The sequence below is a fragment of the Schistocerca piceifrons genome, chromosome 10 (assembly GCF_021461385.2).
Source record: "Schistocerca piceifrons isolate TAMUIC-IGC-003096 chromosome 10, iqSchPice1.1, whole genome shotgun sequence".
NCBI lineage: Eukaryota > Metazoa > Arthropoda > Insecta > Orthoptera > Acrididae > Schistocerca > Schistocerca piceifrons.
In genome coordinates, this window is record NC_060147.1 from 108,802,340 (window position 1) to 108,819,117 (window position 16,778).

Here is a 16,778-nt window from a genome sequence, read left to right on the forward strand (position 1 = left end):
CTGGCATCAAGGGCATTTCTGGCGAAGAGAAGTCTGCTGGTATCGAACATAGGCCTTACTTTGAGGAAGAAATTATTGAGAACTTACGTACTTTTGGGGCACAGATGCACTGGGATCAGAAGAGACTCGAAATATTTGAAGTATGGTGCAACAGAAGAATGTTGAAAATTAGACTATGAATGAGGAGGTTCTCCGTAGAATCGGCGAGGAGAAGAATATAATTAAGAAAGACACTGACAAGAATGGACATGTGTTAAGACATCAGAGAATAAATGCCGTGGTACTAAAGAGAGCTGCTGTTATTGTTGTGATCTTCAGTCCTGAGACTGGTTTGATGCAGCTCTCCATGCTACTCTATCCTGTGCAAGCTTCATCATCTCCCAGTATTTACTGCAACCTACATGCTTCTGAATCTGCTTAGTGTATTAATCTCTTGGTCTCCCCCTACGATTTTTACCCTTCACGCTGCCTTCCAATACTAAATTGGTGATCCCATGATGCCTCAGAACATGTCCTACCAACCGATCCCTTCTTCTAGTCAAGTTGTGCCACAAATTTCTCTTCTCTCCAGTTCTATTCAGTACTTCCTCATTAGTTATGTGATCTACCCATCGAATCTTCAGCATTCTTCTGTAGCACCACGTTTCGAAAGCTTCTATTCTCTTCTTGTCCAAACTATTTATCGTTCATGTTTCACTTCCATACATGGCTACACTCCATGCAAATACTTTCAGAAACGACTTCCTGACATTTAAATCTATACTCGATGTTAACAAATTTTTCTTCTTCAGAAACTTTTTCCTTGCCATTGGCAGTCTACATTTTATATTCTCCCTACTTCGACCATCATGAGTTATTTTGCTCCCCAAATAGCGAAACTCCTTTACTACTTTAAGTGTCTCATTTCCTAATCTAATTCCCTCAGCATCACCCGACATAATTCGACTACATTCCATTATCCTCGTATCAGATAGATTATATAATGATAAGACAGATATTTAGGAACCAGGTTTTAAAATGTAAGCCGGCCGTTGTGGCCGAGCGGTTCTAGGCGCTTCAGTCCGGAGTCGCGCTGCTGCTACGGTCGCAGGTTCGAATCCTGCCTCGGGTATGGATGTTTGTGATGTCCATAGGTTAGTTAGGTTTAGGTAGTTCTAAGTTCTAGGGCACTGATGACCTCAGATGTTAAGTCCCATAGTGCTCAGAGCCATTTAAATTGTAAGACATTTCCAGGGGCAGATGTGGACTGTGACCACAATCTATTGGTTATGAACTGTAGATTTAAATTGAAGAAACTGCAAAAAGGTGGGAATTTAAGGAGATGGGAACTGGATAAACTGACTAAACCAGAGGTTGTACAGAGTTTCAGGGAGAACACAAGAGAACAATTGACAGGAATGGGGGAAAGAAATACAGTAGAAGAAGAATGGGTAGCTTTGAGGGATGAAACAGTGAAGGCAGCAGAGGATTAAGTAGGTAAAAAGACGAGGGCTAATAGAAATCCTTGGGTAACAGAAGAGATATTCAATTGATGAAAGGAGAAAATATAAAAATGCTGTAAATGAAGCCGGCAAAAAGGAACACAAACGATTCAAAAATGAAATCGACAGGAAGTGCAAAATGGCTAAGCAGGGATGGCTAGAGGACAAATGTAAGGATGTAGAGCCTTATGTCACTAGGGGTAAGATAGATACTGCCTACAGGAAAATTAAAGGGACTTTTGGAGAACAGAGAACCACTTGTACGAATATCAAGAACTCAGGTGGAAACCCAGTTATAAGCAAAGAAGGGAAAGCAGAAAGGTGGAAAGAGTATATAGAGGGACTATACAAGGGCGATATACTTGAGGAAAATATTATCGAAATGGAAGAGGATGTAGATGAAGATTAAATGGGAGATATGATACTGCGTGAAGAGTTTGACAGAGCACTGGAAGACCTGAGTCGAAACAATGTCCCGGGAGTAGACAACATTCCATTAGAATTACTGACAGCCTTGGGAGAGCCAATCCTGACAAAACTCTACCATCTGGTGAACAAGATGTACGAGACAGACGAAATACCCTCAGACCTCAAGAAGAATATAATAATTCCAATCCCAAAGAAAGCAGGTGTTGACAGGTGTGAAAATTACCGAACTATCAGTTTAATAAGTCACAGCTGCAAAATACTAACACGAATTCTTTACAGACGAATGGAAAAACTGGTAGAAGCCGACCTCTGGGAAGATTAGTTTGGATTCCGTAGAAATATTGGAACACGTGAGGCAATACTAACGCTACGACTTATTTTAGAAGAAAGATAAAGGAAAGGTAAACCTACGTATCTAGCATTTGTAGACTTAGAGATAGCTTGACTGGAATACTCTCTTTCAAAAAGGTGGCAGGGGTAAAATACAGGGAGCGAAGGGCTATTTACAATTTGTACAGAAACCAGATGGCAGTTATAAGAGTCGAAGGGCATGAAAGGGAAGCAGTGGTTGGGAAGGGAGTGAGGCAGGGTTGTAGCCTATCCGCGATTTTATTCAATCTGTATATTGAGCAAGCAGGAAAGGAAACAAAAGAACGGAGTAGTTATTAAAATCCATGGAGAAGAAATAAAAACTTTGAGGTTCTCCGATGACATTGTAATTCTGTCAGAGACAGAAAAGGACTTGGAAGACCAATTGAACGGAATGGACAGTGTCTTGAAAGTAGGAGTTTCTTCCATGTATACAACCTTCTTTCATGATTCTTGAACCAAGTGTTAGCTATGATTAAGTTATGCTATAGTGGGTAAGGGAGCTATAGTGGGTAAAAACTGTAGAGGATGACAGAGACTGGAATGTGTTAGAGCATGACAGAGACTGGAATATGTGCGGCAAAGAACTGATGATACAGGCTGCAATAAAAAAAAAAAAAAAATCCGGGAAAGAAGTTTGCTGCATAGTGCCGGAGCCCCGTAGGTCGCCGGAGGAGTAAAGTGTTCCTAATGACTTGAGAAAAAAGTGCAGGTCATTTCCGTTTACAACAAGCGCCATCGAACCGGCTGACAGAACTATATGCCATTACCTCGACGTCAGTCTTCTTTAGCATTTTGGAACGTGTTTTATGCTCACTTACTATGACATTTCGGAGACGGACAATCTCCCCTGTTGTTCCTCCACGACACCCAGAAGGCGGTAGATACCAGCACCCAAGGAAGATGCTGTGTTCCTTGTCTCCCGAAAGGCGTTCAATCCCTTCCGCACTTTCGGCTAATGAACAAGATACGAGGGTACAGAATATCACATCAGCTGTCCGATTACTTTGAAGAGTGCCTCTGAACGGAGAGAATGATTCAGATGTAAAAGTGGCTTCGGTAGTGTCCAAAAGGAGTATTATAGGACTATTACTTTCCACAAGAAAGAGCGTAGTAGATAACGGCGAAAGTTCTATGAAGCATTCCGTTGATGATGTCGTATGCAAAGAAGTCTCAACGGTAGAAAATTATAGCGATATGCATGAAAACCCGCACGGCATCGGCACTTGGTGCGGGGACTGGCAATTTACCCTCGACGTAGACAAATGCAACGCACTGCGAGTACATAGACAGAAAGACCCTTTATTGTGTGATTACACGATCGCAGAACTGTTACTAGACGCATTCATATCCATAAAATATCTGGGAGTATGGGCACACTACTGTGGAATGACCACATAAAATTAATCGCTGGTAAGGCAGATGCCAGACAGATTCGTTGGAGGAATCCTCAGGAAGTTTAGTTCATCAACAAAGGAAGCAGCTTACAAAAGATTCATTCGACGATGATGCCAGGTCTATGGTGCACAGTAGAGTTTGGTGGAATTCGAGCTGCTAATAAATTGATTCCTCTCGCCGCCATCCCTGTTAAACGCTGTGTTTCATTTCGGTGGTAAGTAATCGAGAGTGACGATTATCGCTTGTATATGACCTGTTACGCTGGTGTGTACCCCCTGATCTGACAAAACAAATATAAATCTACCACTATTATTTAACACTCTCGTAGCAATAGCTGACGGAGTAGCTGTTATGACAGAAGTAATACACAGTGATATCGCCGTATTTTTGTACATCGTTCAATGAGGCAAAATGTTTTGGTGTGTGTGAGTGTCGAAGGGGGGGAAGGGGGGGAGGGGGATTTGATTGGTTGGGTTTATTTGGTGGAGGAGACCAAACAGCGAGGTCATCGGTGTCATCGGATTAGGAAAGGTCGGGGAAGAAAGTCGGCCGTCCTCTTTCAAACGAACCATCCCGGCATTTGCCTGAACCGATTTAGGGGTATCACGGAAAAACTAAATCAGGATGGCCGGAGGCGGGATTGAACCGTCGTCCTCCCGAATGCGAGTCCAGTGTGCTAACCACTGCGCCACCTAACTCGGTGCGGAGGGGAGTGGAGGGTGGGTGGGTGATGTAAACTGTGACGTATGTATATGGAACGTGTTATGGGATATAGGTGCAAATACTGAGGGCATTGGTACCTTAATATGTATCCACTTCAGTGTGTTAACTGCTTTTTCTCTGTGTCTAACAGTCTTCTCGCAAACATGTTATATAATTTACTACCTGTCGTTTTCTTCACAGTCGTATCTGCACCACGAAGTGGACTACGCCTCTCAGAATAGACACTCTATTGTGCGCCCACGCGTCAATACTCCGTTATCTAACCTGCTGTACAGGGGACAATAAACATTAATGACTTGCTTGAGCCATGTACAGCCTGAAAACGTACTACTTGTAAAAGTCATAATTACTGGTCTGTAAATAATGTAAATGCTGATGCAGTGTTGTTCAGTACTCTCTCCCGAGTCATCGATGAAAATTTCTGCACTTGCAACTATATCCCTAACAGTCCGTATATCAAAATAGTACTTCATTTAGTCTTCACTATGGCATGAACACAAGTAGTCAGCATTGCAACGTAATGAAACAAGGTTTTCGATGGGACCACCACCCCAAGGAATTCTCACCACAAGGGAGAATAGAAAGTGAAAACTAATGTAAACAACAAACTCTGCCTTAATGTGAAGAGCCGTCTCATCACGAACCTGTTGTTATAAACTGGTAACGGCGCTATTTACCTGAACAAATAGCATTATTAAAAGTAGCTGGTTGGCGTTTTCTCTCTATGAGTATAAACCTGTAAGTGTATATGTAGCAGTTGTGGATTTCAGCCTCAGTCGATGACATGTGTGCTTTTGTAAAGTAAACAGTAAACTGTAGGCATACAGTCTGACAAAAATATTAAGCATCCAGAGGGGGAGGAGGAAAACAAATTAATCTTCATAGGTTGAGAGGGTAGCTGATGTTATTTCTGTGATTACAAAATGGAGTCAGAATTACAAAGAAGTTGGTAGTATGAGCCTGCTTTTCAGTATGATGCATGCATTGATTTGTTTGGGGAGGCTGCCATTGTATCCTCTCCTGAGGTAAGCTAGCCCATAATACCAAGTTCTTGATAGCCTGGACACTGACACTGGGATGATAATAACATGCGAGTTGGTCCCACACATGGTCTATTGGGGGAAGGGGAGCTGGATGTTGCTAGCCAAAGGAGTACTTCAACATCAAGCAGGCAATTCATAGAGATAACTGCCATATGTGGACGAGCATTGTCCTGTTGAAAAATGGCGGCACAATGAGGACGCAGGATGTCTGTGACATACCATTGTGACATCAGAGTTTCCTTACAACCAGCCAGAACCTGAAGTCATACCCTACGGCTGCCAACACCATGATGCCAGGAGTGACACAGTTGAGCCTATTCAAAACATGGGAAGAATGAGAACTTTCCTCAGGTTGCAGCCATAGCATACTAGTCGATGGTGGTCATCCAGGGCAGGGCAGAGCCATGTTTCATTACTGGACACAGTGCGACGCCATTGATCACCAGTCCATCCTTCCTGGTGATGGCACCACGCCAACCGCAACTGTTTGTGTTGTGGTGTGGGCAGCAGGTTATGCACGGGATGGTAATTCCTAGTGAGGCTGCTTTTAGACCACTGGTACAGTATGACACAGAACGTCCACTACTTGTTCTGAGATGGTGCAGATGTGAAAGCGCTACCATTTGCTTGGACCACAATAAAGCGAACCCCCCCACCCTTGTGGTGATTAGACTTGGGCGACTGGATCCTTGATCACAAGTAGGCCAGCCATCAAGTTCCCAATCAGCCTAACATTGGGTGAAGATCAAATACCAGACGAGCCTGCATATAGCACAATTCGATGACCCTGTCAAATGGAGACCTGCAACTTGGCCCCTTTGAAACTATGTCAGGTGCTGATAACGCTATCTCACACGAGTACTTAGCATCCCCATGTCCTTCAAAGTGTTTCTTCAACATCTGACGCTGTTCACGCCCATTACATACCCTACCAGGCCTGGTGCCTACACTAAACAGCAACTATACTAATGCACTATGGCAGGCTATCTGTCACAAAGAATTGCAATTCTAATCATCTACATACCAGCCGAGCGTGTGTACATGTACGAAGTTACATTGACATACAACCATGTCTTCTAGGTGCTTCACTTCTTTTCTCAGGCAGTGCAGATTCTAAGCTTCAAATTTGTTTTGCTTTGCTGTATTTGTTAAAACGCAAAAGGCTATCATCGTAATTTCCATCGCTTCATTGCGTTCCATCGAGTGCAGTGCTGCAGGTAATTGGGGAGACGCACTGGCTAGGAGTGCATTCGTAAAACCTGTCTACAGGCCCTAGCGTACCCAGCGGTACCGTACGGCCGCCGTGTCAGCCTCAGCCTATAGGCGTCCCTGGATGCGGATATGGAGAGGCATGTGGTCAGCACACCACCCACCAAGCCATATGTCAGTTTCCGAAAGCGGAACGGCTACTCCTCAATCAAGTAGCTCCTCAGTTTGTCTCACGAGGGCTGAGTGCACCCCGCTTGCCAACAGCGCTCGGCAGACTGGATGGTCACCCATCCAAGTGCTAGCCTAGCCCGACAGCGCTTAACTTCGGTGATCTGACGGGGGGAGTGTATTCAATGGGCAATATTTGAGCACATAAGATTATTATCTGCACAAACGGCGATAAGCTGGCCTTAACTGCGATGAGAATTTAAGGTTTGTGGATTGGTGTTTGAGTTCCATGTGCTGGATTGGTAGGCTTGCTGCGTTTTTGTACAAAAAAAGAGAATGACAATTTACAAATATGGTCATTGCATTTTTCACGTTACAGGTAAGATTTTGGATTTTTATTACAAAATAAAAAACAGATTGGCAGATCGGCACTGGCGACGGCTGCGGCAGGTTCTCCATGGAGAGATGGAAACTGCCTGAGGTCTTCTCCAGCGTAAGTCATCTGCCTCTCACCTGGAACATTGAGACCAAAACTTAGGAGACATGTATATGGAAAATATTCATCAGTACACAGCTGTTGGTCAAACATGTATTTCTTTGCCATTACTTAGCATACAGAATGAAAAAAAATTGAGAATATGAGTGGGCCCATAGCTTGATTTTCTCCATACAGGTATTCGAGCGTACTGCTCATCATCAATAGCATCTGGTACAGAGGATAAAAGATAGGTATGCACATATCTACGTCGATAATATGATGATATTTTGTATAGACTAAAGTAGAAACATAAGATTATGTGGATACTGTGCACATGTAGAACAAACAATGTATTTGTCAAGTATAAAATCTTTGAAAGCTGTTAAAAATGGCTCTGAGCACTATGGGATTCAACCGCTGAGGTCATTAGTCCCCTAGAACTTAGAACTAGTTAAAACTAACTAACCTAAGGACATCACAAACATCCATGCCCGAGGCAGGATTCGAACCTGCGACAGTAGCGGTCTTGCGGTTCCAGACTGCAGCGCCTTTAACCACACGGCCACTTCGGCCGGCGAAAGCTGGTACCTTTGCCTTAAAGTAAATTAGTAATAGTATTGTGAAACAACAGAAAAGTAAGTCCCAGAGAAACGGGAAATCAAAACCACTAATAACAAAAACTATAATCATACAAGATGGGAGAGTAAAATGCTCATTCCCATCTCTGAATTTTTAAGTAACTGGTCATAGAGTTTGGTCACTGTGCACATTAAAAAAAAACGTTACATTGAGATCAACAGCTTAGGAATACAATAGGTTGTATTTAGGCCTAACATTTGTGGGTCGCCCAACCTTGGAAAAGTCGCGTGACAGTAAGGGATGGTTCAAATGGCTCTGAGCACTAAGGGACTTAACTGCTGAGGTTATCAGTCCCCTAGAACTTAGAGCTACTTAAACCTAACTAACGTAAGGACATCACACACATCCATGCCGGAGGCAGGATTCGAGCCTGCGTCCGTAGCGGTCGCGAGGTTCCAGACTGTAGCGCCTAGAACCGCTCGGCCACTTCGACCGGCGACAGTAAGGGATCTTGAAATCAAAGTCAGGGCTGATAGTAAGTGATATTTACACTTGCTTTTCATGATTGCCATAATTCAAATCAAACTAAAACAGAGAAAAGTTCTCTAAAAGTTGAAATAGAACTACAGAAGGACGCTAGACCTGTGCTGAGGTACCAAATCATATGGAAGACCGTTCGGAGGATACACAACAAGACCTCCTCATGTGGACGGGTTACTAATATAAAGTTAACGAGACGAAATGAGGCCGCAAACTATTAAGTAGCGAGCTGCACAGGATATGGATCGCACTACCTCAATTGTGAAAGATTTCCGCAAAACTTAACTAGTGTGCTTCAACCAGCACCAGCTGGTGGCTGGGAGATGAATCACCAAGAATCTTGAAACTTCCTGGCAGTTTAAAACTCTGTGGCGGACCGAGACTCGAAGTCGGGACCTTTGCCTTTCGCGGGCAAGTGCTCTGGTAGAGTCTCGGTCCGGCACACAGTTTTAATCTGCCAGGAAGTTTCATATCAGCGCACACTCCGCTGCAGAGTGAAAGTCTCATTCTGGGAACATCCCCTAGGCTGTGGCAGAGCCATGTCTCCACAATATCCTATCTTTCAGGAGTGCTAGTTCTGCAAGGTTCGCAGGAGAGCTTGTGTAAAATTTGGAAGGTAGGAGACGAGGTACTGGCAGAAGTGAAGCTGTGAGGACGGGGCGTGAGTCGTGCTTGGGTAGCTCAGTTGGTAAAGCACTTGCCCGCGAAAGACAAAGGTCCCGAGTTCGAGTCTCGTCCGCATAGAGTTTTAATCTGACAGGAAGTTTCATATCAGCGCACACTCCGCTGCAGAGTGAAAGTCTCATTCTGGGAACATCCCCTAGGCTGTGGCAGAGCCATGTCTCCACAATATCCTTTCTTTCAGGAGTGCTAGTTCTGCAAGGTTCGCAGGAGAGCTTGTGTAAAATTTGGAAGGTAGGAGACGAGGTACTGGCAGAAGTGAAGCTGTGAGGACGGGGCGTGAGTCGTGCTTGGGTAGTTCAGTTGGTAAAGCACTTGCCCGCGAAAGGCAAAGGTCCCGAGTTCGAGTCTCGTCCGCATAGAGTTTTAATCTGACAGGAAGTTTCATATCAGCGTACACTCCGCTGCAGAGTGAAAGTCTCATTCTGGGAACATCCCCTAGGCTGTGGCTGAGCCATGTCTCCGCAATATCCTTTCTTTCAGGAGTGCTAGTTCTGCAAGGTTCGCAGGAGAGCTTGTGTAAAATTTGGAAGGTAGGAGACGAGGTACTGGCAGAAGTGAAGCTGTGAGGACGGGGCGTGAGTCGTGCTTGGGTAGTTCAGTTGGTAAAGCACTTGCCTGCGAAAGGCAAAGGTCCCGAGTTCGAGTCTCGTCCGCATAGAGTTTTAATCTGACAGGAAGTTTCATATCAGCGCACACTCCGCTGCAGAGTGAAAGTCTCATTCTGGGAACGTCCCCTCGGCTGTGTCTAAGCCATGTCTCCGCAATATCCTTTCTTTCAGGAGTGCTAGTTCTGCAAGGTTCGCAGGAGAGCTTGTGTAAAGTTTAGAAGGTAGGAGACGAGGTACTGGCAGAAGTGAAGCTGTGAGGACGGGGCGTGAGTCGTGCTTGGGTAGCTCGGTTGGTAAAGCACTTGCCCGCGAAAGGCAAAGGTCCCGAGTTCGAGTCTCGTCCGGCACACAGTTTTAATCTGCCAGGAAGTTTCATATCAGCACACACTCTGCTGCAGAGTGAACATCTCATTCTGGATCCAGAATCTTAGTTCCCCAACCCTCAGAAACTTCCCAGTCTTGGCGTACAAAACACACATTAACAAACACAAGATTGCTACTCCTCTGGAGCAATGTCTGCTCAATTGATCAGACTCTTCACACCAAGCTCAGTGTTGGTGCCAAACCATTCAACTGGATACACTACAATTTTGTAACGAAAGCAACTGACTTTCCCACACTAGTCAGCCAACGCCATTAACTGGGGATGGCAGTGGCGGCACGGAGTCCTCCCAGGGTAGAAGCCGGCTCTGCCAACAAAAGCACAGAGCAGGCCGCAGCTCAGTTTCGATAAAAACTGCCCAAATCCGCAGCAAATCTGAATATAATGACGATCTCAGAAATATGGACGGCCGATGTGGCCGAGCGGTTCTAGGCGCTTCAGTCCGAAACCGCGCTGCTGCTACGGTCGCAGGTTCGAATCCTGCCGCGGGCATGGATGTGTGTGATGTCCTTAGGTTAGTTAGGTTTAAGTAGTTCTAAGTTCTAGGGAACTGATGACCTCAGATGTTACGTCCCATATTGCTTAGAGCCATTTGAACCAATCAGAAATATGAGGCACATCCAATGAGCTAATATTCAACATTACAAAAGTTAATATTTAACAGTGAATAAACATGTTTGCAATGAACCACTGAATTAACAACTTTTAAAAACTTCATGCAGTTTCAGCAAACAATGTCTCAGATGATAGTATTGCACTATAGCTATCATTCCCAGGAGCTTTTGATCAATATCTAATTTATTTATGGATTCATTTGTAAGGTGTCAGGCAAATCCAACACCTTCCATGAAAACCCTGACATGATAAGCAAATCCAGTAGTGTGTCACATAACAGCGCATAAAGCTTCACTCAGAACTGCAGAAGTCTTATCTGTTACACTCCCTTTTTGCGTAATACTAGTGTCGATCGTCAATTAAAGCTCATGGTGTTCACATTTGCCACTTGAAGTAAAAATCTGAAACGCGATGATTTTTCTGTTATATAGTTATTGAGAAGCGCCATCAGCCACTGTAATTTACGACAGGTTAAATAAGTAATTAAAGATAACTGAGGGTCACTGTAGACTATTTTTGATAGTTTTCTCTTTTATGAAACTTAATTTAAACCTAGATTATAGATGTGATATGGCATAAACCATCCTCCGACCCATTGTAGAACTTGGAAACCCATTCAGGGAATATTCGTTCACATTTTAGTTGAACGCAGTTGGTTTTTATCAACCTGTATTAAAATATTTCCTTTTATCAATAGTGCAATTTATAAACAATGTTTTGTGAGTAGAATAAAATTTCCAATGGTAAACTTAACTGCTTTTTCGACGTTATTTTACCAGCTAACTAAAAATAGGAAAGCTTTGAACCCCTTCCACTAAATTTAGTTAGTATTAAGATTCTTTTACAGGGAGTGCAGTGGAGCTGACGCTGAAATCAGTAAGTATTTGGTTATATCGTCGCTAGTCTCACTGAACTCTTCTGAATTCTACATGTCATGTGTGGTCTAGCGTCTCCTTACTAGCAACAGGTCCCAGGTTCAAACTAGTCAATTCGCTAAAAAAACAAACTCAGAGCGTCGTTGCGCGAAAGTGGTAGGGAGACACGATATAGAACAGACACCACGCAGAATGTTAAACATTATGTACTCTTATCTTTTTCATTACGCAAGTGTCTGCCAGAACATTATATTCTCAACACAGCAACTGAATGCAGCACGAATACCTCACATCTCGTCATATTCGAAGATGCCACTCCAGTCGGGTGTAAAAATAAATGCGCGCAACGGAAAATAATAAACGCTAAAATGAAGATTTGACCCTGTCTGACTACCCCCTGAAGCAGATCTTAGGATCTCTTAATGGACTTTAACATACAAATTACAACATAAACATAAATGGATGATTAAGGCAACTAATAAATGGCACTGAACACTATGGGACTTAACATCTGAGGTCATCAGTCCCCTAGAACTTAGAACTACTTAAACCTAACTAACCTAAGGACATCACACACATCCATGCCCGAGGCACGATTCGAACCTGCGACCGTAGTGGTCACGCGGTTCCAGACTGAAGCGCCTAGAACCGCACGGCCACACCGGACGGCCAGGCAACTAATATTACTAAATGATAAACATTGTTTCTGCTTATATATTTATTGTAGATTAAAAAAAGCTTTATATTACAAAGTTTGCATTTCCCAAGTAAAATTACTAATCAATTGCCCAACTCTGCCCCCCCCCCCCCCTTATTATGACTGCGTGATCTAATATCAATAAATGACTGACATCATCCACGTACGAAACACTAGAAGACACTACTTGCAAAGATGATCTGCGGTGGTGTGGAACCTCAGTGAAAATAAACTAACGTGATCACAGCTGTTTAACTTTTATAGCCCTAATGAGCCGAAGAATTTGCCATATCACCGTATGTACTGCGTCCGGTGCGTCGAAGTGATGGTTATCGTACTCGTCTGCGACGATGGAAGAACTCCAGCCACAAATAAACTCTTTCAAACACTAGGACGGCAGAAAGCGGTCCTCTGACTAATATACTCTAATACTGTCTTCTCCTCTCTGTATTCTACAGACGAGAAACGCAAACTCCCAGCCACTAGGGCGGAGTTCAGATAGCGTCTCAACGTAGTTATAGGCAGAGGAAGTGCTCTCAATTACTGAACGCAGCGCACTCAACGACGACTTCCAACCTGGAGGTGAAGTCCAGAATCGTATAGGTTCGCAACAGTACAGTGCCTAACCGTTCTAACTATAAACTCTCCTGAGAGCAAAGACACCAAGTACGTCTGTCCCAACAAAACTGATATCGAGTGACTGTCACACATGGGCGCTCACAACGGAAGACCTCGTCTCTTCACCGCTGGCTTCCCAGCAAGGCTGGGCTCCCCACCCTTGTAATTCCGAAAACGAATCGTATTCCCGAAACCACGGAATATTCTCCCTCTCTACAGATTCTTCCGAACTCCGACCAACCATATTTTAATCTTTTGTCGTCCAGCGCGGAAATTTTGCGAGGAAATACCTATACTCGTACAATGGTACGCTTCTGAGTAAAAATCCTTGGAAATAACCCAGCCTGTGTGATTTCCGATGTGCCGCTTCTTCCTTCCTCTCACCTGCGTCCAAGATTTTCAGCGTTCGGAAGTATGATCCGGTTATCCTTCCTGCCCCTACTACAGCATCGGCCGGCCGTCACCCTATTCTGCTCCAGAGCTCAGTTGCCACGACGTCCGTCTAGCTACTTCCTGTGTTTAAGCAGGACCAACACCTGTGCGGGCCTTCCACCCAGAGCTTGAGTTCTGCCTGCCGTTTCATCTCCACTGACGTTCCAACCTCTACTAGTATAGGCAATCATTCATTACGCCCTTTTTTTATAATAAAGACACTCCGTCAAGTTTCATGCAATAAGCGTTAACAATTATTTACAAGACGTACGTGACTATGTCAGTCTCCTTTATCTATTCATATATACGATGTACAACCTGTCACATGATACCTAATTGTGTTTGTAGATCACGGCAAAATATGTAGATGAGTTCTTGTAAGGTGCGAAATTATAGCCACCTTACAATATTTGTGTAGTTTTTTAAGGGGGCCCGGCCGGAGTGGCCGTGCGGTTCTAGGCGCTTCAGTTTGGAACCGCGTGACCGCTACGGTCGCAGGTTCGAATCCTGCCTCGGGCTTGGATGTGTGTGATGTCCTTAGGTTAGTTAGGTTTAAGTAGTTCTAAGTTCTAGGGGACTGATGACCTCAGATGTTAAGTCCCATAGTGCTCAGAGCCATTTGAACCATTTTGAATCTTTAAGGAGGGGTAGGACGTCAAATGGGCCGACTTGGAGCACGAGAGGCATCACAGGACATTTTAATTTCCAGTGTCTATACTTTTACTAATAAATTTATAAAACTTTGTCAGCATCACCAGGAAGGATTCAGGATTCACACACATTACAGTGGAAGTTCGAAAACTTAACGAAATAATTTTTTTTTTCCATTTGAAATTTCATCATTATTTTACTTACTAACGGCTGAATTTGTTGCTATAGGTACACTTTTCTTCATAAATTGCAGAGATTCTTCAATGAATTTGCACAGCATACATACCATACTTACAGGTGTATGAAGCTCTAGAATTTATTTAATTTATGAAAAAACGAATGTTCTGTTGAATTTTAAACTTCATGGTTAAAAAAAATACACAAATTTTGTAGGTAATTACCTCAATTTTTACCACATTTTTTAATAGATTTGGAAAATTCTAGAGTTTCATATACCTTTAAGTATGGTTTGTATGTTCTGCAAAATTCATCGAACCATCTCTCTTACTTATGAAGAAAAGTATACCTATAGCAACAAATGCTGCCATCAGTAAGTGAAAAAAAATGATGAAATTTTACATGTAAAAAAATTACTTCGTTATGTTTTCGAACTTCCACTGCTATGAGTGTGAATTCTGAATCCTTCCTGGTCATGCTGACAAAGTTTTATGAATTTATTTGTAAAAGTATAGTTAGTGGAAATTAAAATGTCCTGTGGTGCCTCTCCTGCTCCATGTCGGCCCGTTGGACGTCATACCCCCCTTAAGGAATCTGCTAGTATTTTGTAAATTGCATCGTCTAAATGTTGATTAGAACTGCTATTTATAAAACAATGGTAATTTAAAGGCAGTTAGTCACATCTGTTATCTATAGCACCACTGGAAAGAGAAGCGAAAGACGCTTCTATCAAGCCGTCATAAGTAATTGTTTAAACAATATTCAACGACATATTTGTTGTCATTTAATGTGAGCGCTCTCGCTCAAAACTGCTGGCTTATTTGCTTAAGATCAAACCTTATTTATATTTATTGCGAATGGTCTGAGTCTGAGCGAATGTTTACAACGTTTATTCTATTTAAATGGGATTGTAATATATTAGTCTAGAGGGAAAAGTGATCAAGTTGAGTCAAATCATGTCTCTATACCACAAGGTGGGGACGGCCTTCAGCCAATGGAGAAGCAGACAGCGGCAGAACACTGCTGGAGTCAAGTGGAGAGTGGGACTTTTGGAGTGAAGAGCTCAGGGCAGCGATTCTGGACACTTTCACTTTTGTTCTTGAAGAAGGCACATCTTCCTCTGGTAATATGTGCGAGTCAGTCATATAGGTGATTGATTCCTGGTAGTGGTTCATCTCTCGAGAAGTCTAAGTAGGCTCCTACCGCTACACAACTTCAACTAAAATACTTCACCTCTTAATAGGTCTAAATAGCTCCTGTGTAGAAATTTTCCGACTGCATTACGGAATTAAGAGTAGGCTTTCACGGCCAGTATTATCTTCACTTAAAACTTCCGGGCTGATAGGCAGTGGTCGATGTATAAAACTCTCCCCTGACAGCGGGAGACATCCTCCGAGGTAAACCGGCGAACTGTGAAGAAGACTCGAGGAAGTGCTTATTGTATAGGCAGTACAGAGGGCGCCACTGTCGATCACGTGGCATCGGCTATGAGACTGTCTCTGGTAATGCCAACATTCTCGATTGAAAGTAATCGATCGTCACGCTTGCGGTGCAATGCTGACATCCAAATTTTATCCAGTTTAACACCATCGTGTTTCCTGTTAAAATTACTAAGCTGTTTACCAATCTCTATAGCCTGTCTATACATACGTGCATAATAATGCGACGTTTTAGATATGACGCTCGTCTCGCTGAATTTTATTTCATGATCACCTTCCTGGTAAACATGTTCCGCGGCCGATTTATCCGTGTGACCAAGGCGGTAATTCCTCTTATGTTGAACATGGCGGGTGTTCACACTTCTCTTTGTGATACTGAAATAAAACTGTCCACAACTACAAGGAATTTCATATATACCCGGTGTAGCCAAAGGCTGTCGTGCATCTTTTGCCGATATTAAATATTCTTTTATTTTCCTGGTGGGTCTGAAAATAGTTTCCACTCCGTACTTGCTTAAAATTTTCCCAATGCGATCTGTGACCTTACTAATGAACGGAAGAAAAACCTTGCCCTTGGGCGACTGTTGTACGTCGTTGCTCCTGATTCTCTGCATAGAGCGAAGTGCTCGATCTATATCCTTGCTAGAATAGCCATTCTTCGCGAAAGTTGGCCGTAGATGTTCAATCTCATCTGTTAAATAAACAGGTTCACAAATTATGTAGGCCTTGTCTACCAAAGTTTTCATTACACCTCTCCTCCAGAAGGATCCGACTATGAAGATTTTAAGAATGACCAGTCGACTGGTGAAAGCGTCTTCATTCGCCCCGATGATAAGAAGCTGCTTTGTAAAACAGAAGCGTACACACCTGGACTTTATGGTTACCCAAAGCGCATAAAACCTGAGGTTCCGTTTAGGGCAACTGTCAGTGGTATAGGCGGACCAACACACGAGTTAGCTAGACACCTTGCTTCATTGCTGCAACCTTATATTGGTGGGACGGACATTCATATTTAAAATTCTGCTCATTTCATTGACAAGTTAAAGGAAATGACCGTGGGCGCGGATGATATCCTCGTCAGTTTTGATATTGTGTCGTTATTTACTCAGGGGAGAGTTTTATACATCGACCACGGCCTATCAGCCCGGAAGTTTTAAGTGAAAATTTTGAATTAGTTTGTGCT

The 16,778-nt window shown here is 43.3% G+C and overlaps 1 protein-coding gene across 1 annotated transcript in view; it reads right to left on the reverse strand.

Moving 5' to 3' along the window:
• Positions 1–7,181: 7,181 nt before the first annotated feature.
• The window catches only part of LOC124719095 (extensin-like), a 97,997-nt gene continuing 88,400 nt past the window's right edge, over positions 7,182–16,778 (reverse strand). Inside the window, exon 4 of the mRNA XM_047244788.1 lies at positions 7,182–7,333. The gene's annotated coding sequence lies outside the window, so the exon portion shown is untranslated. The remainder of the gene's footprint in view (positions 7,334–16,778) is intronic.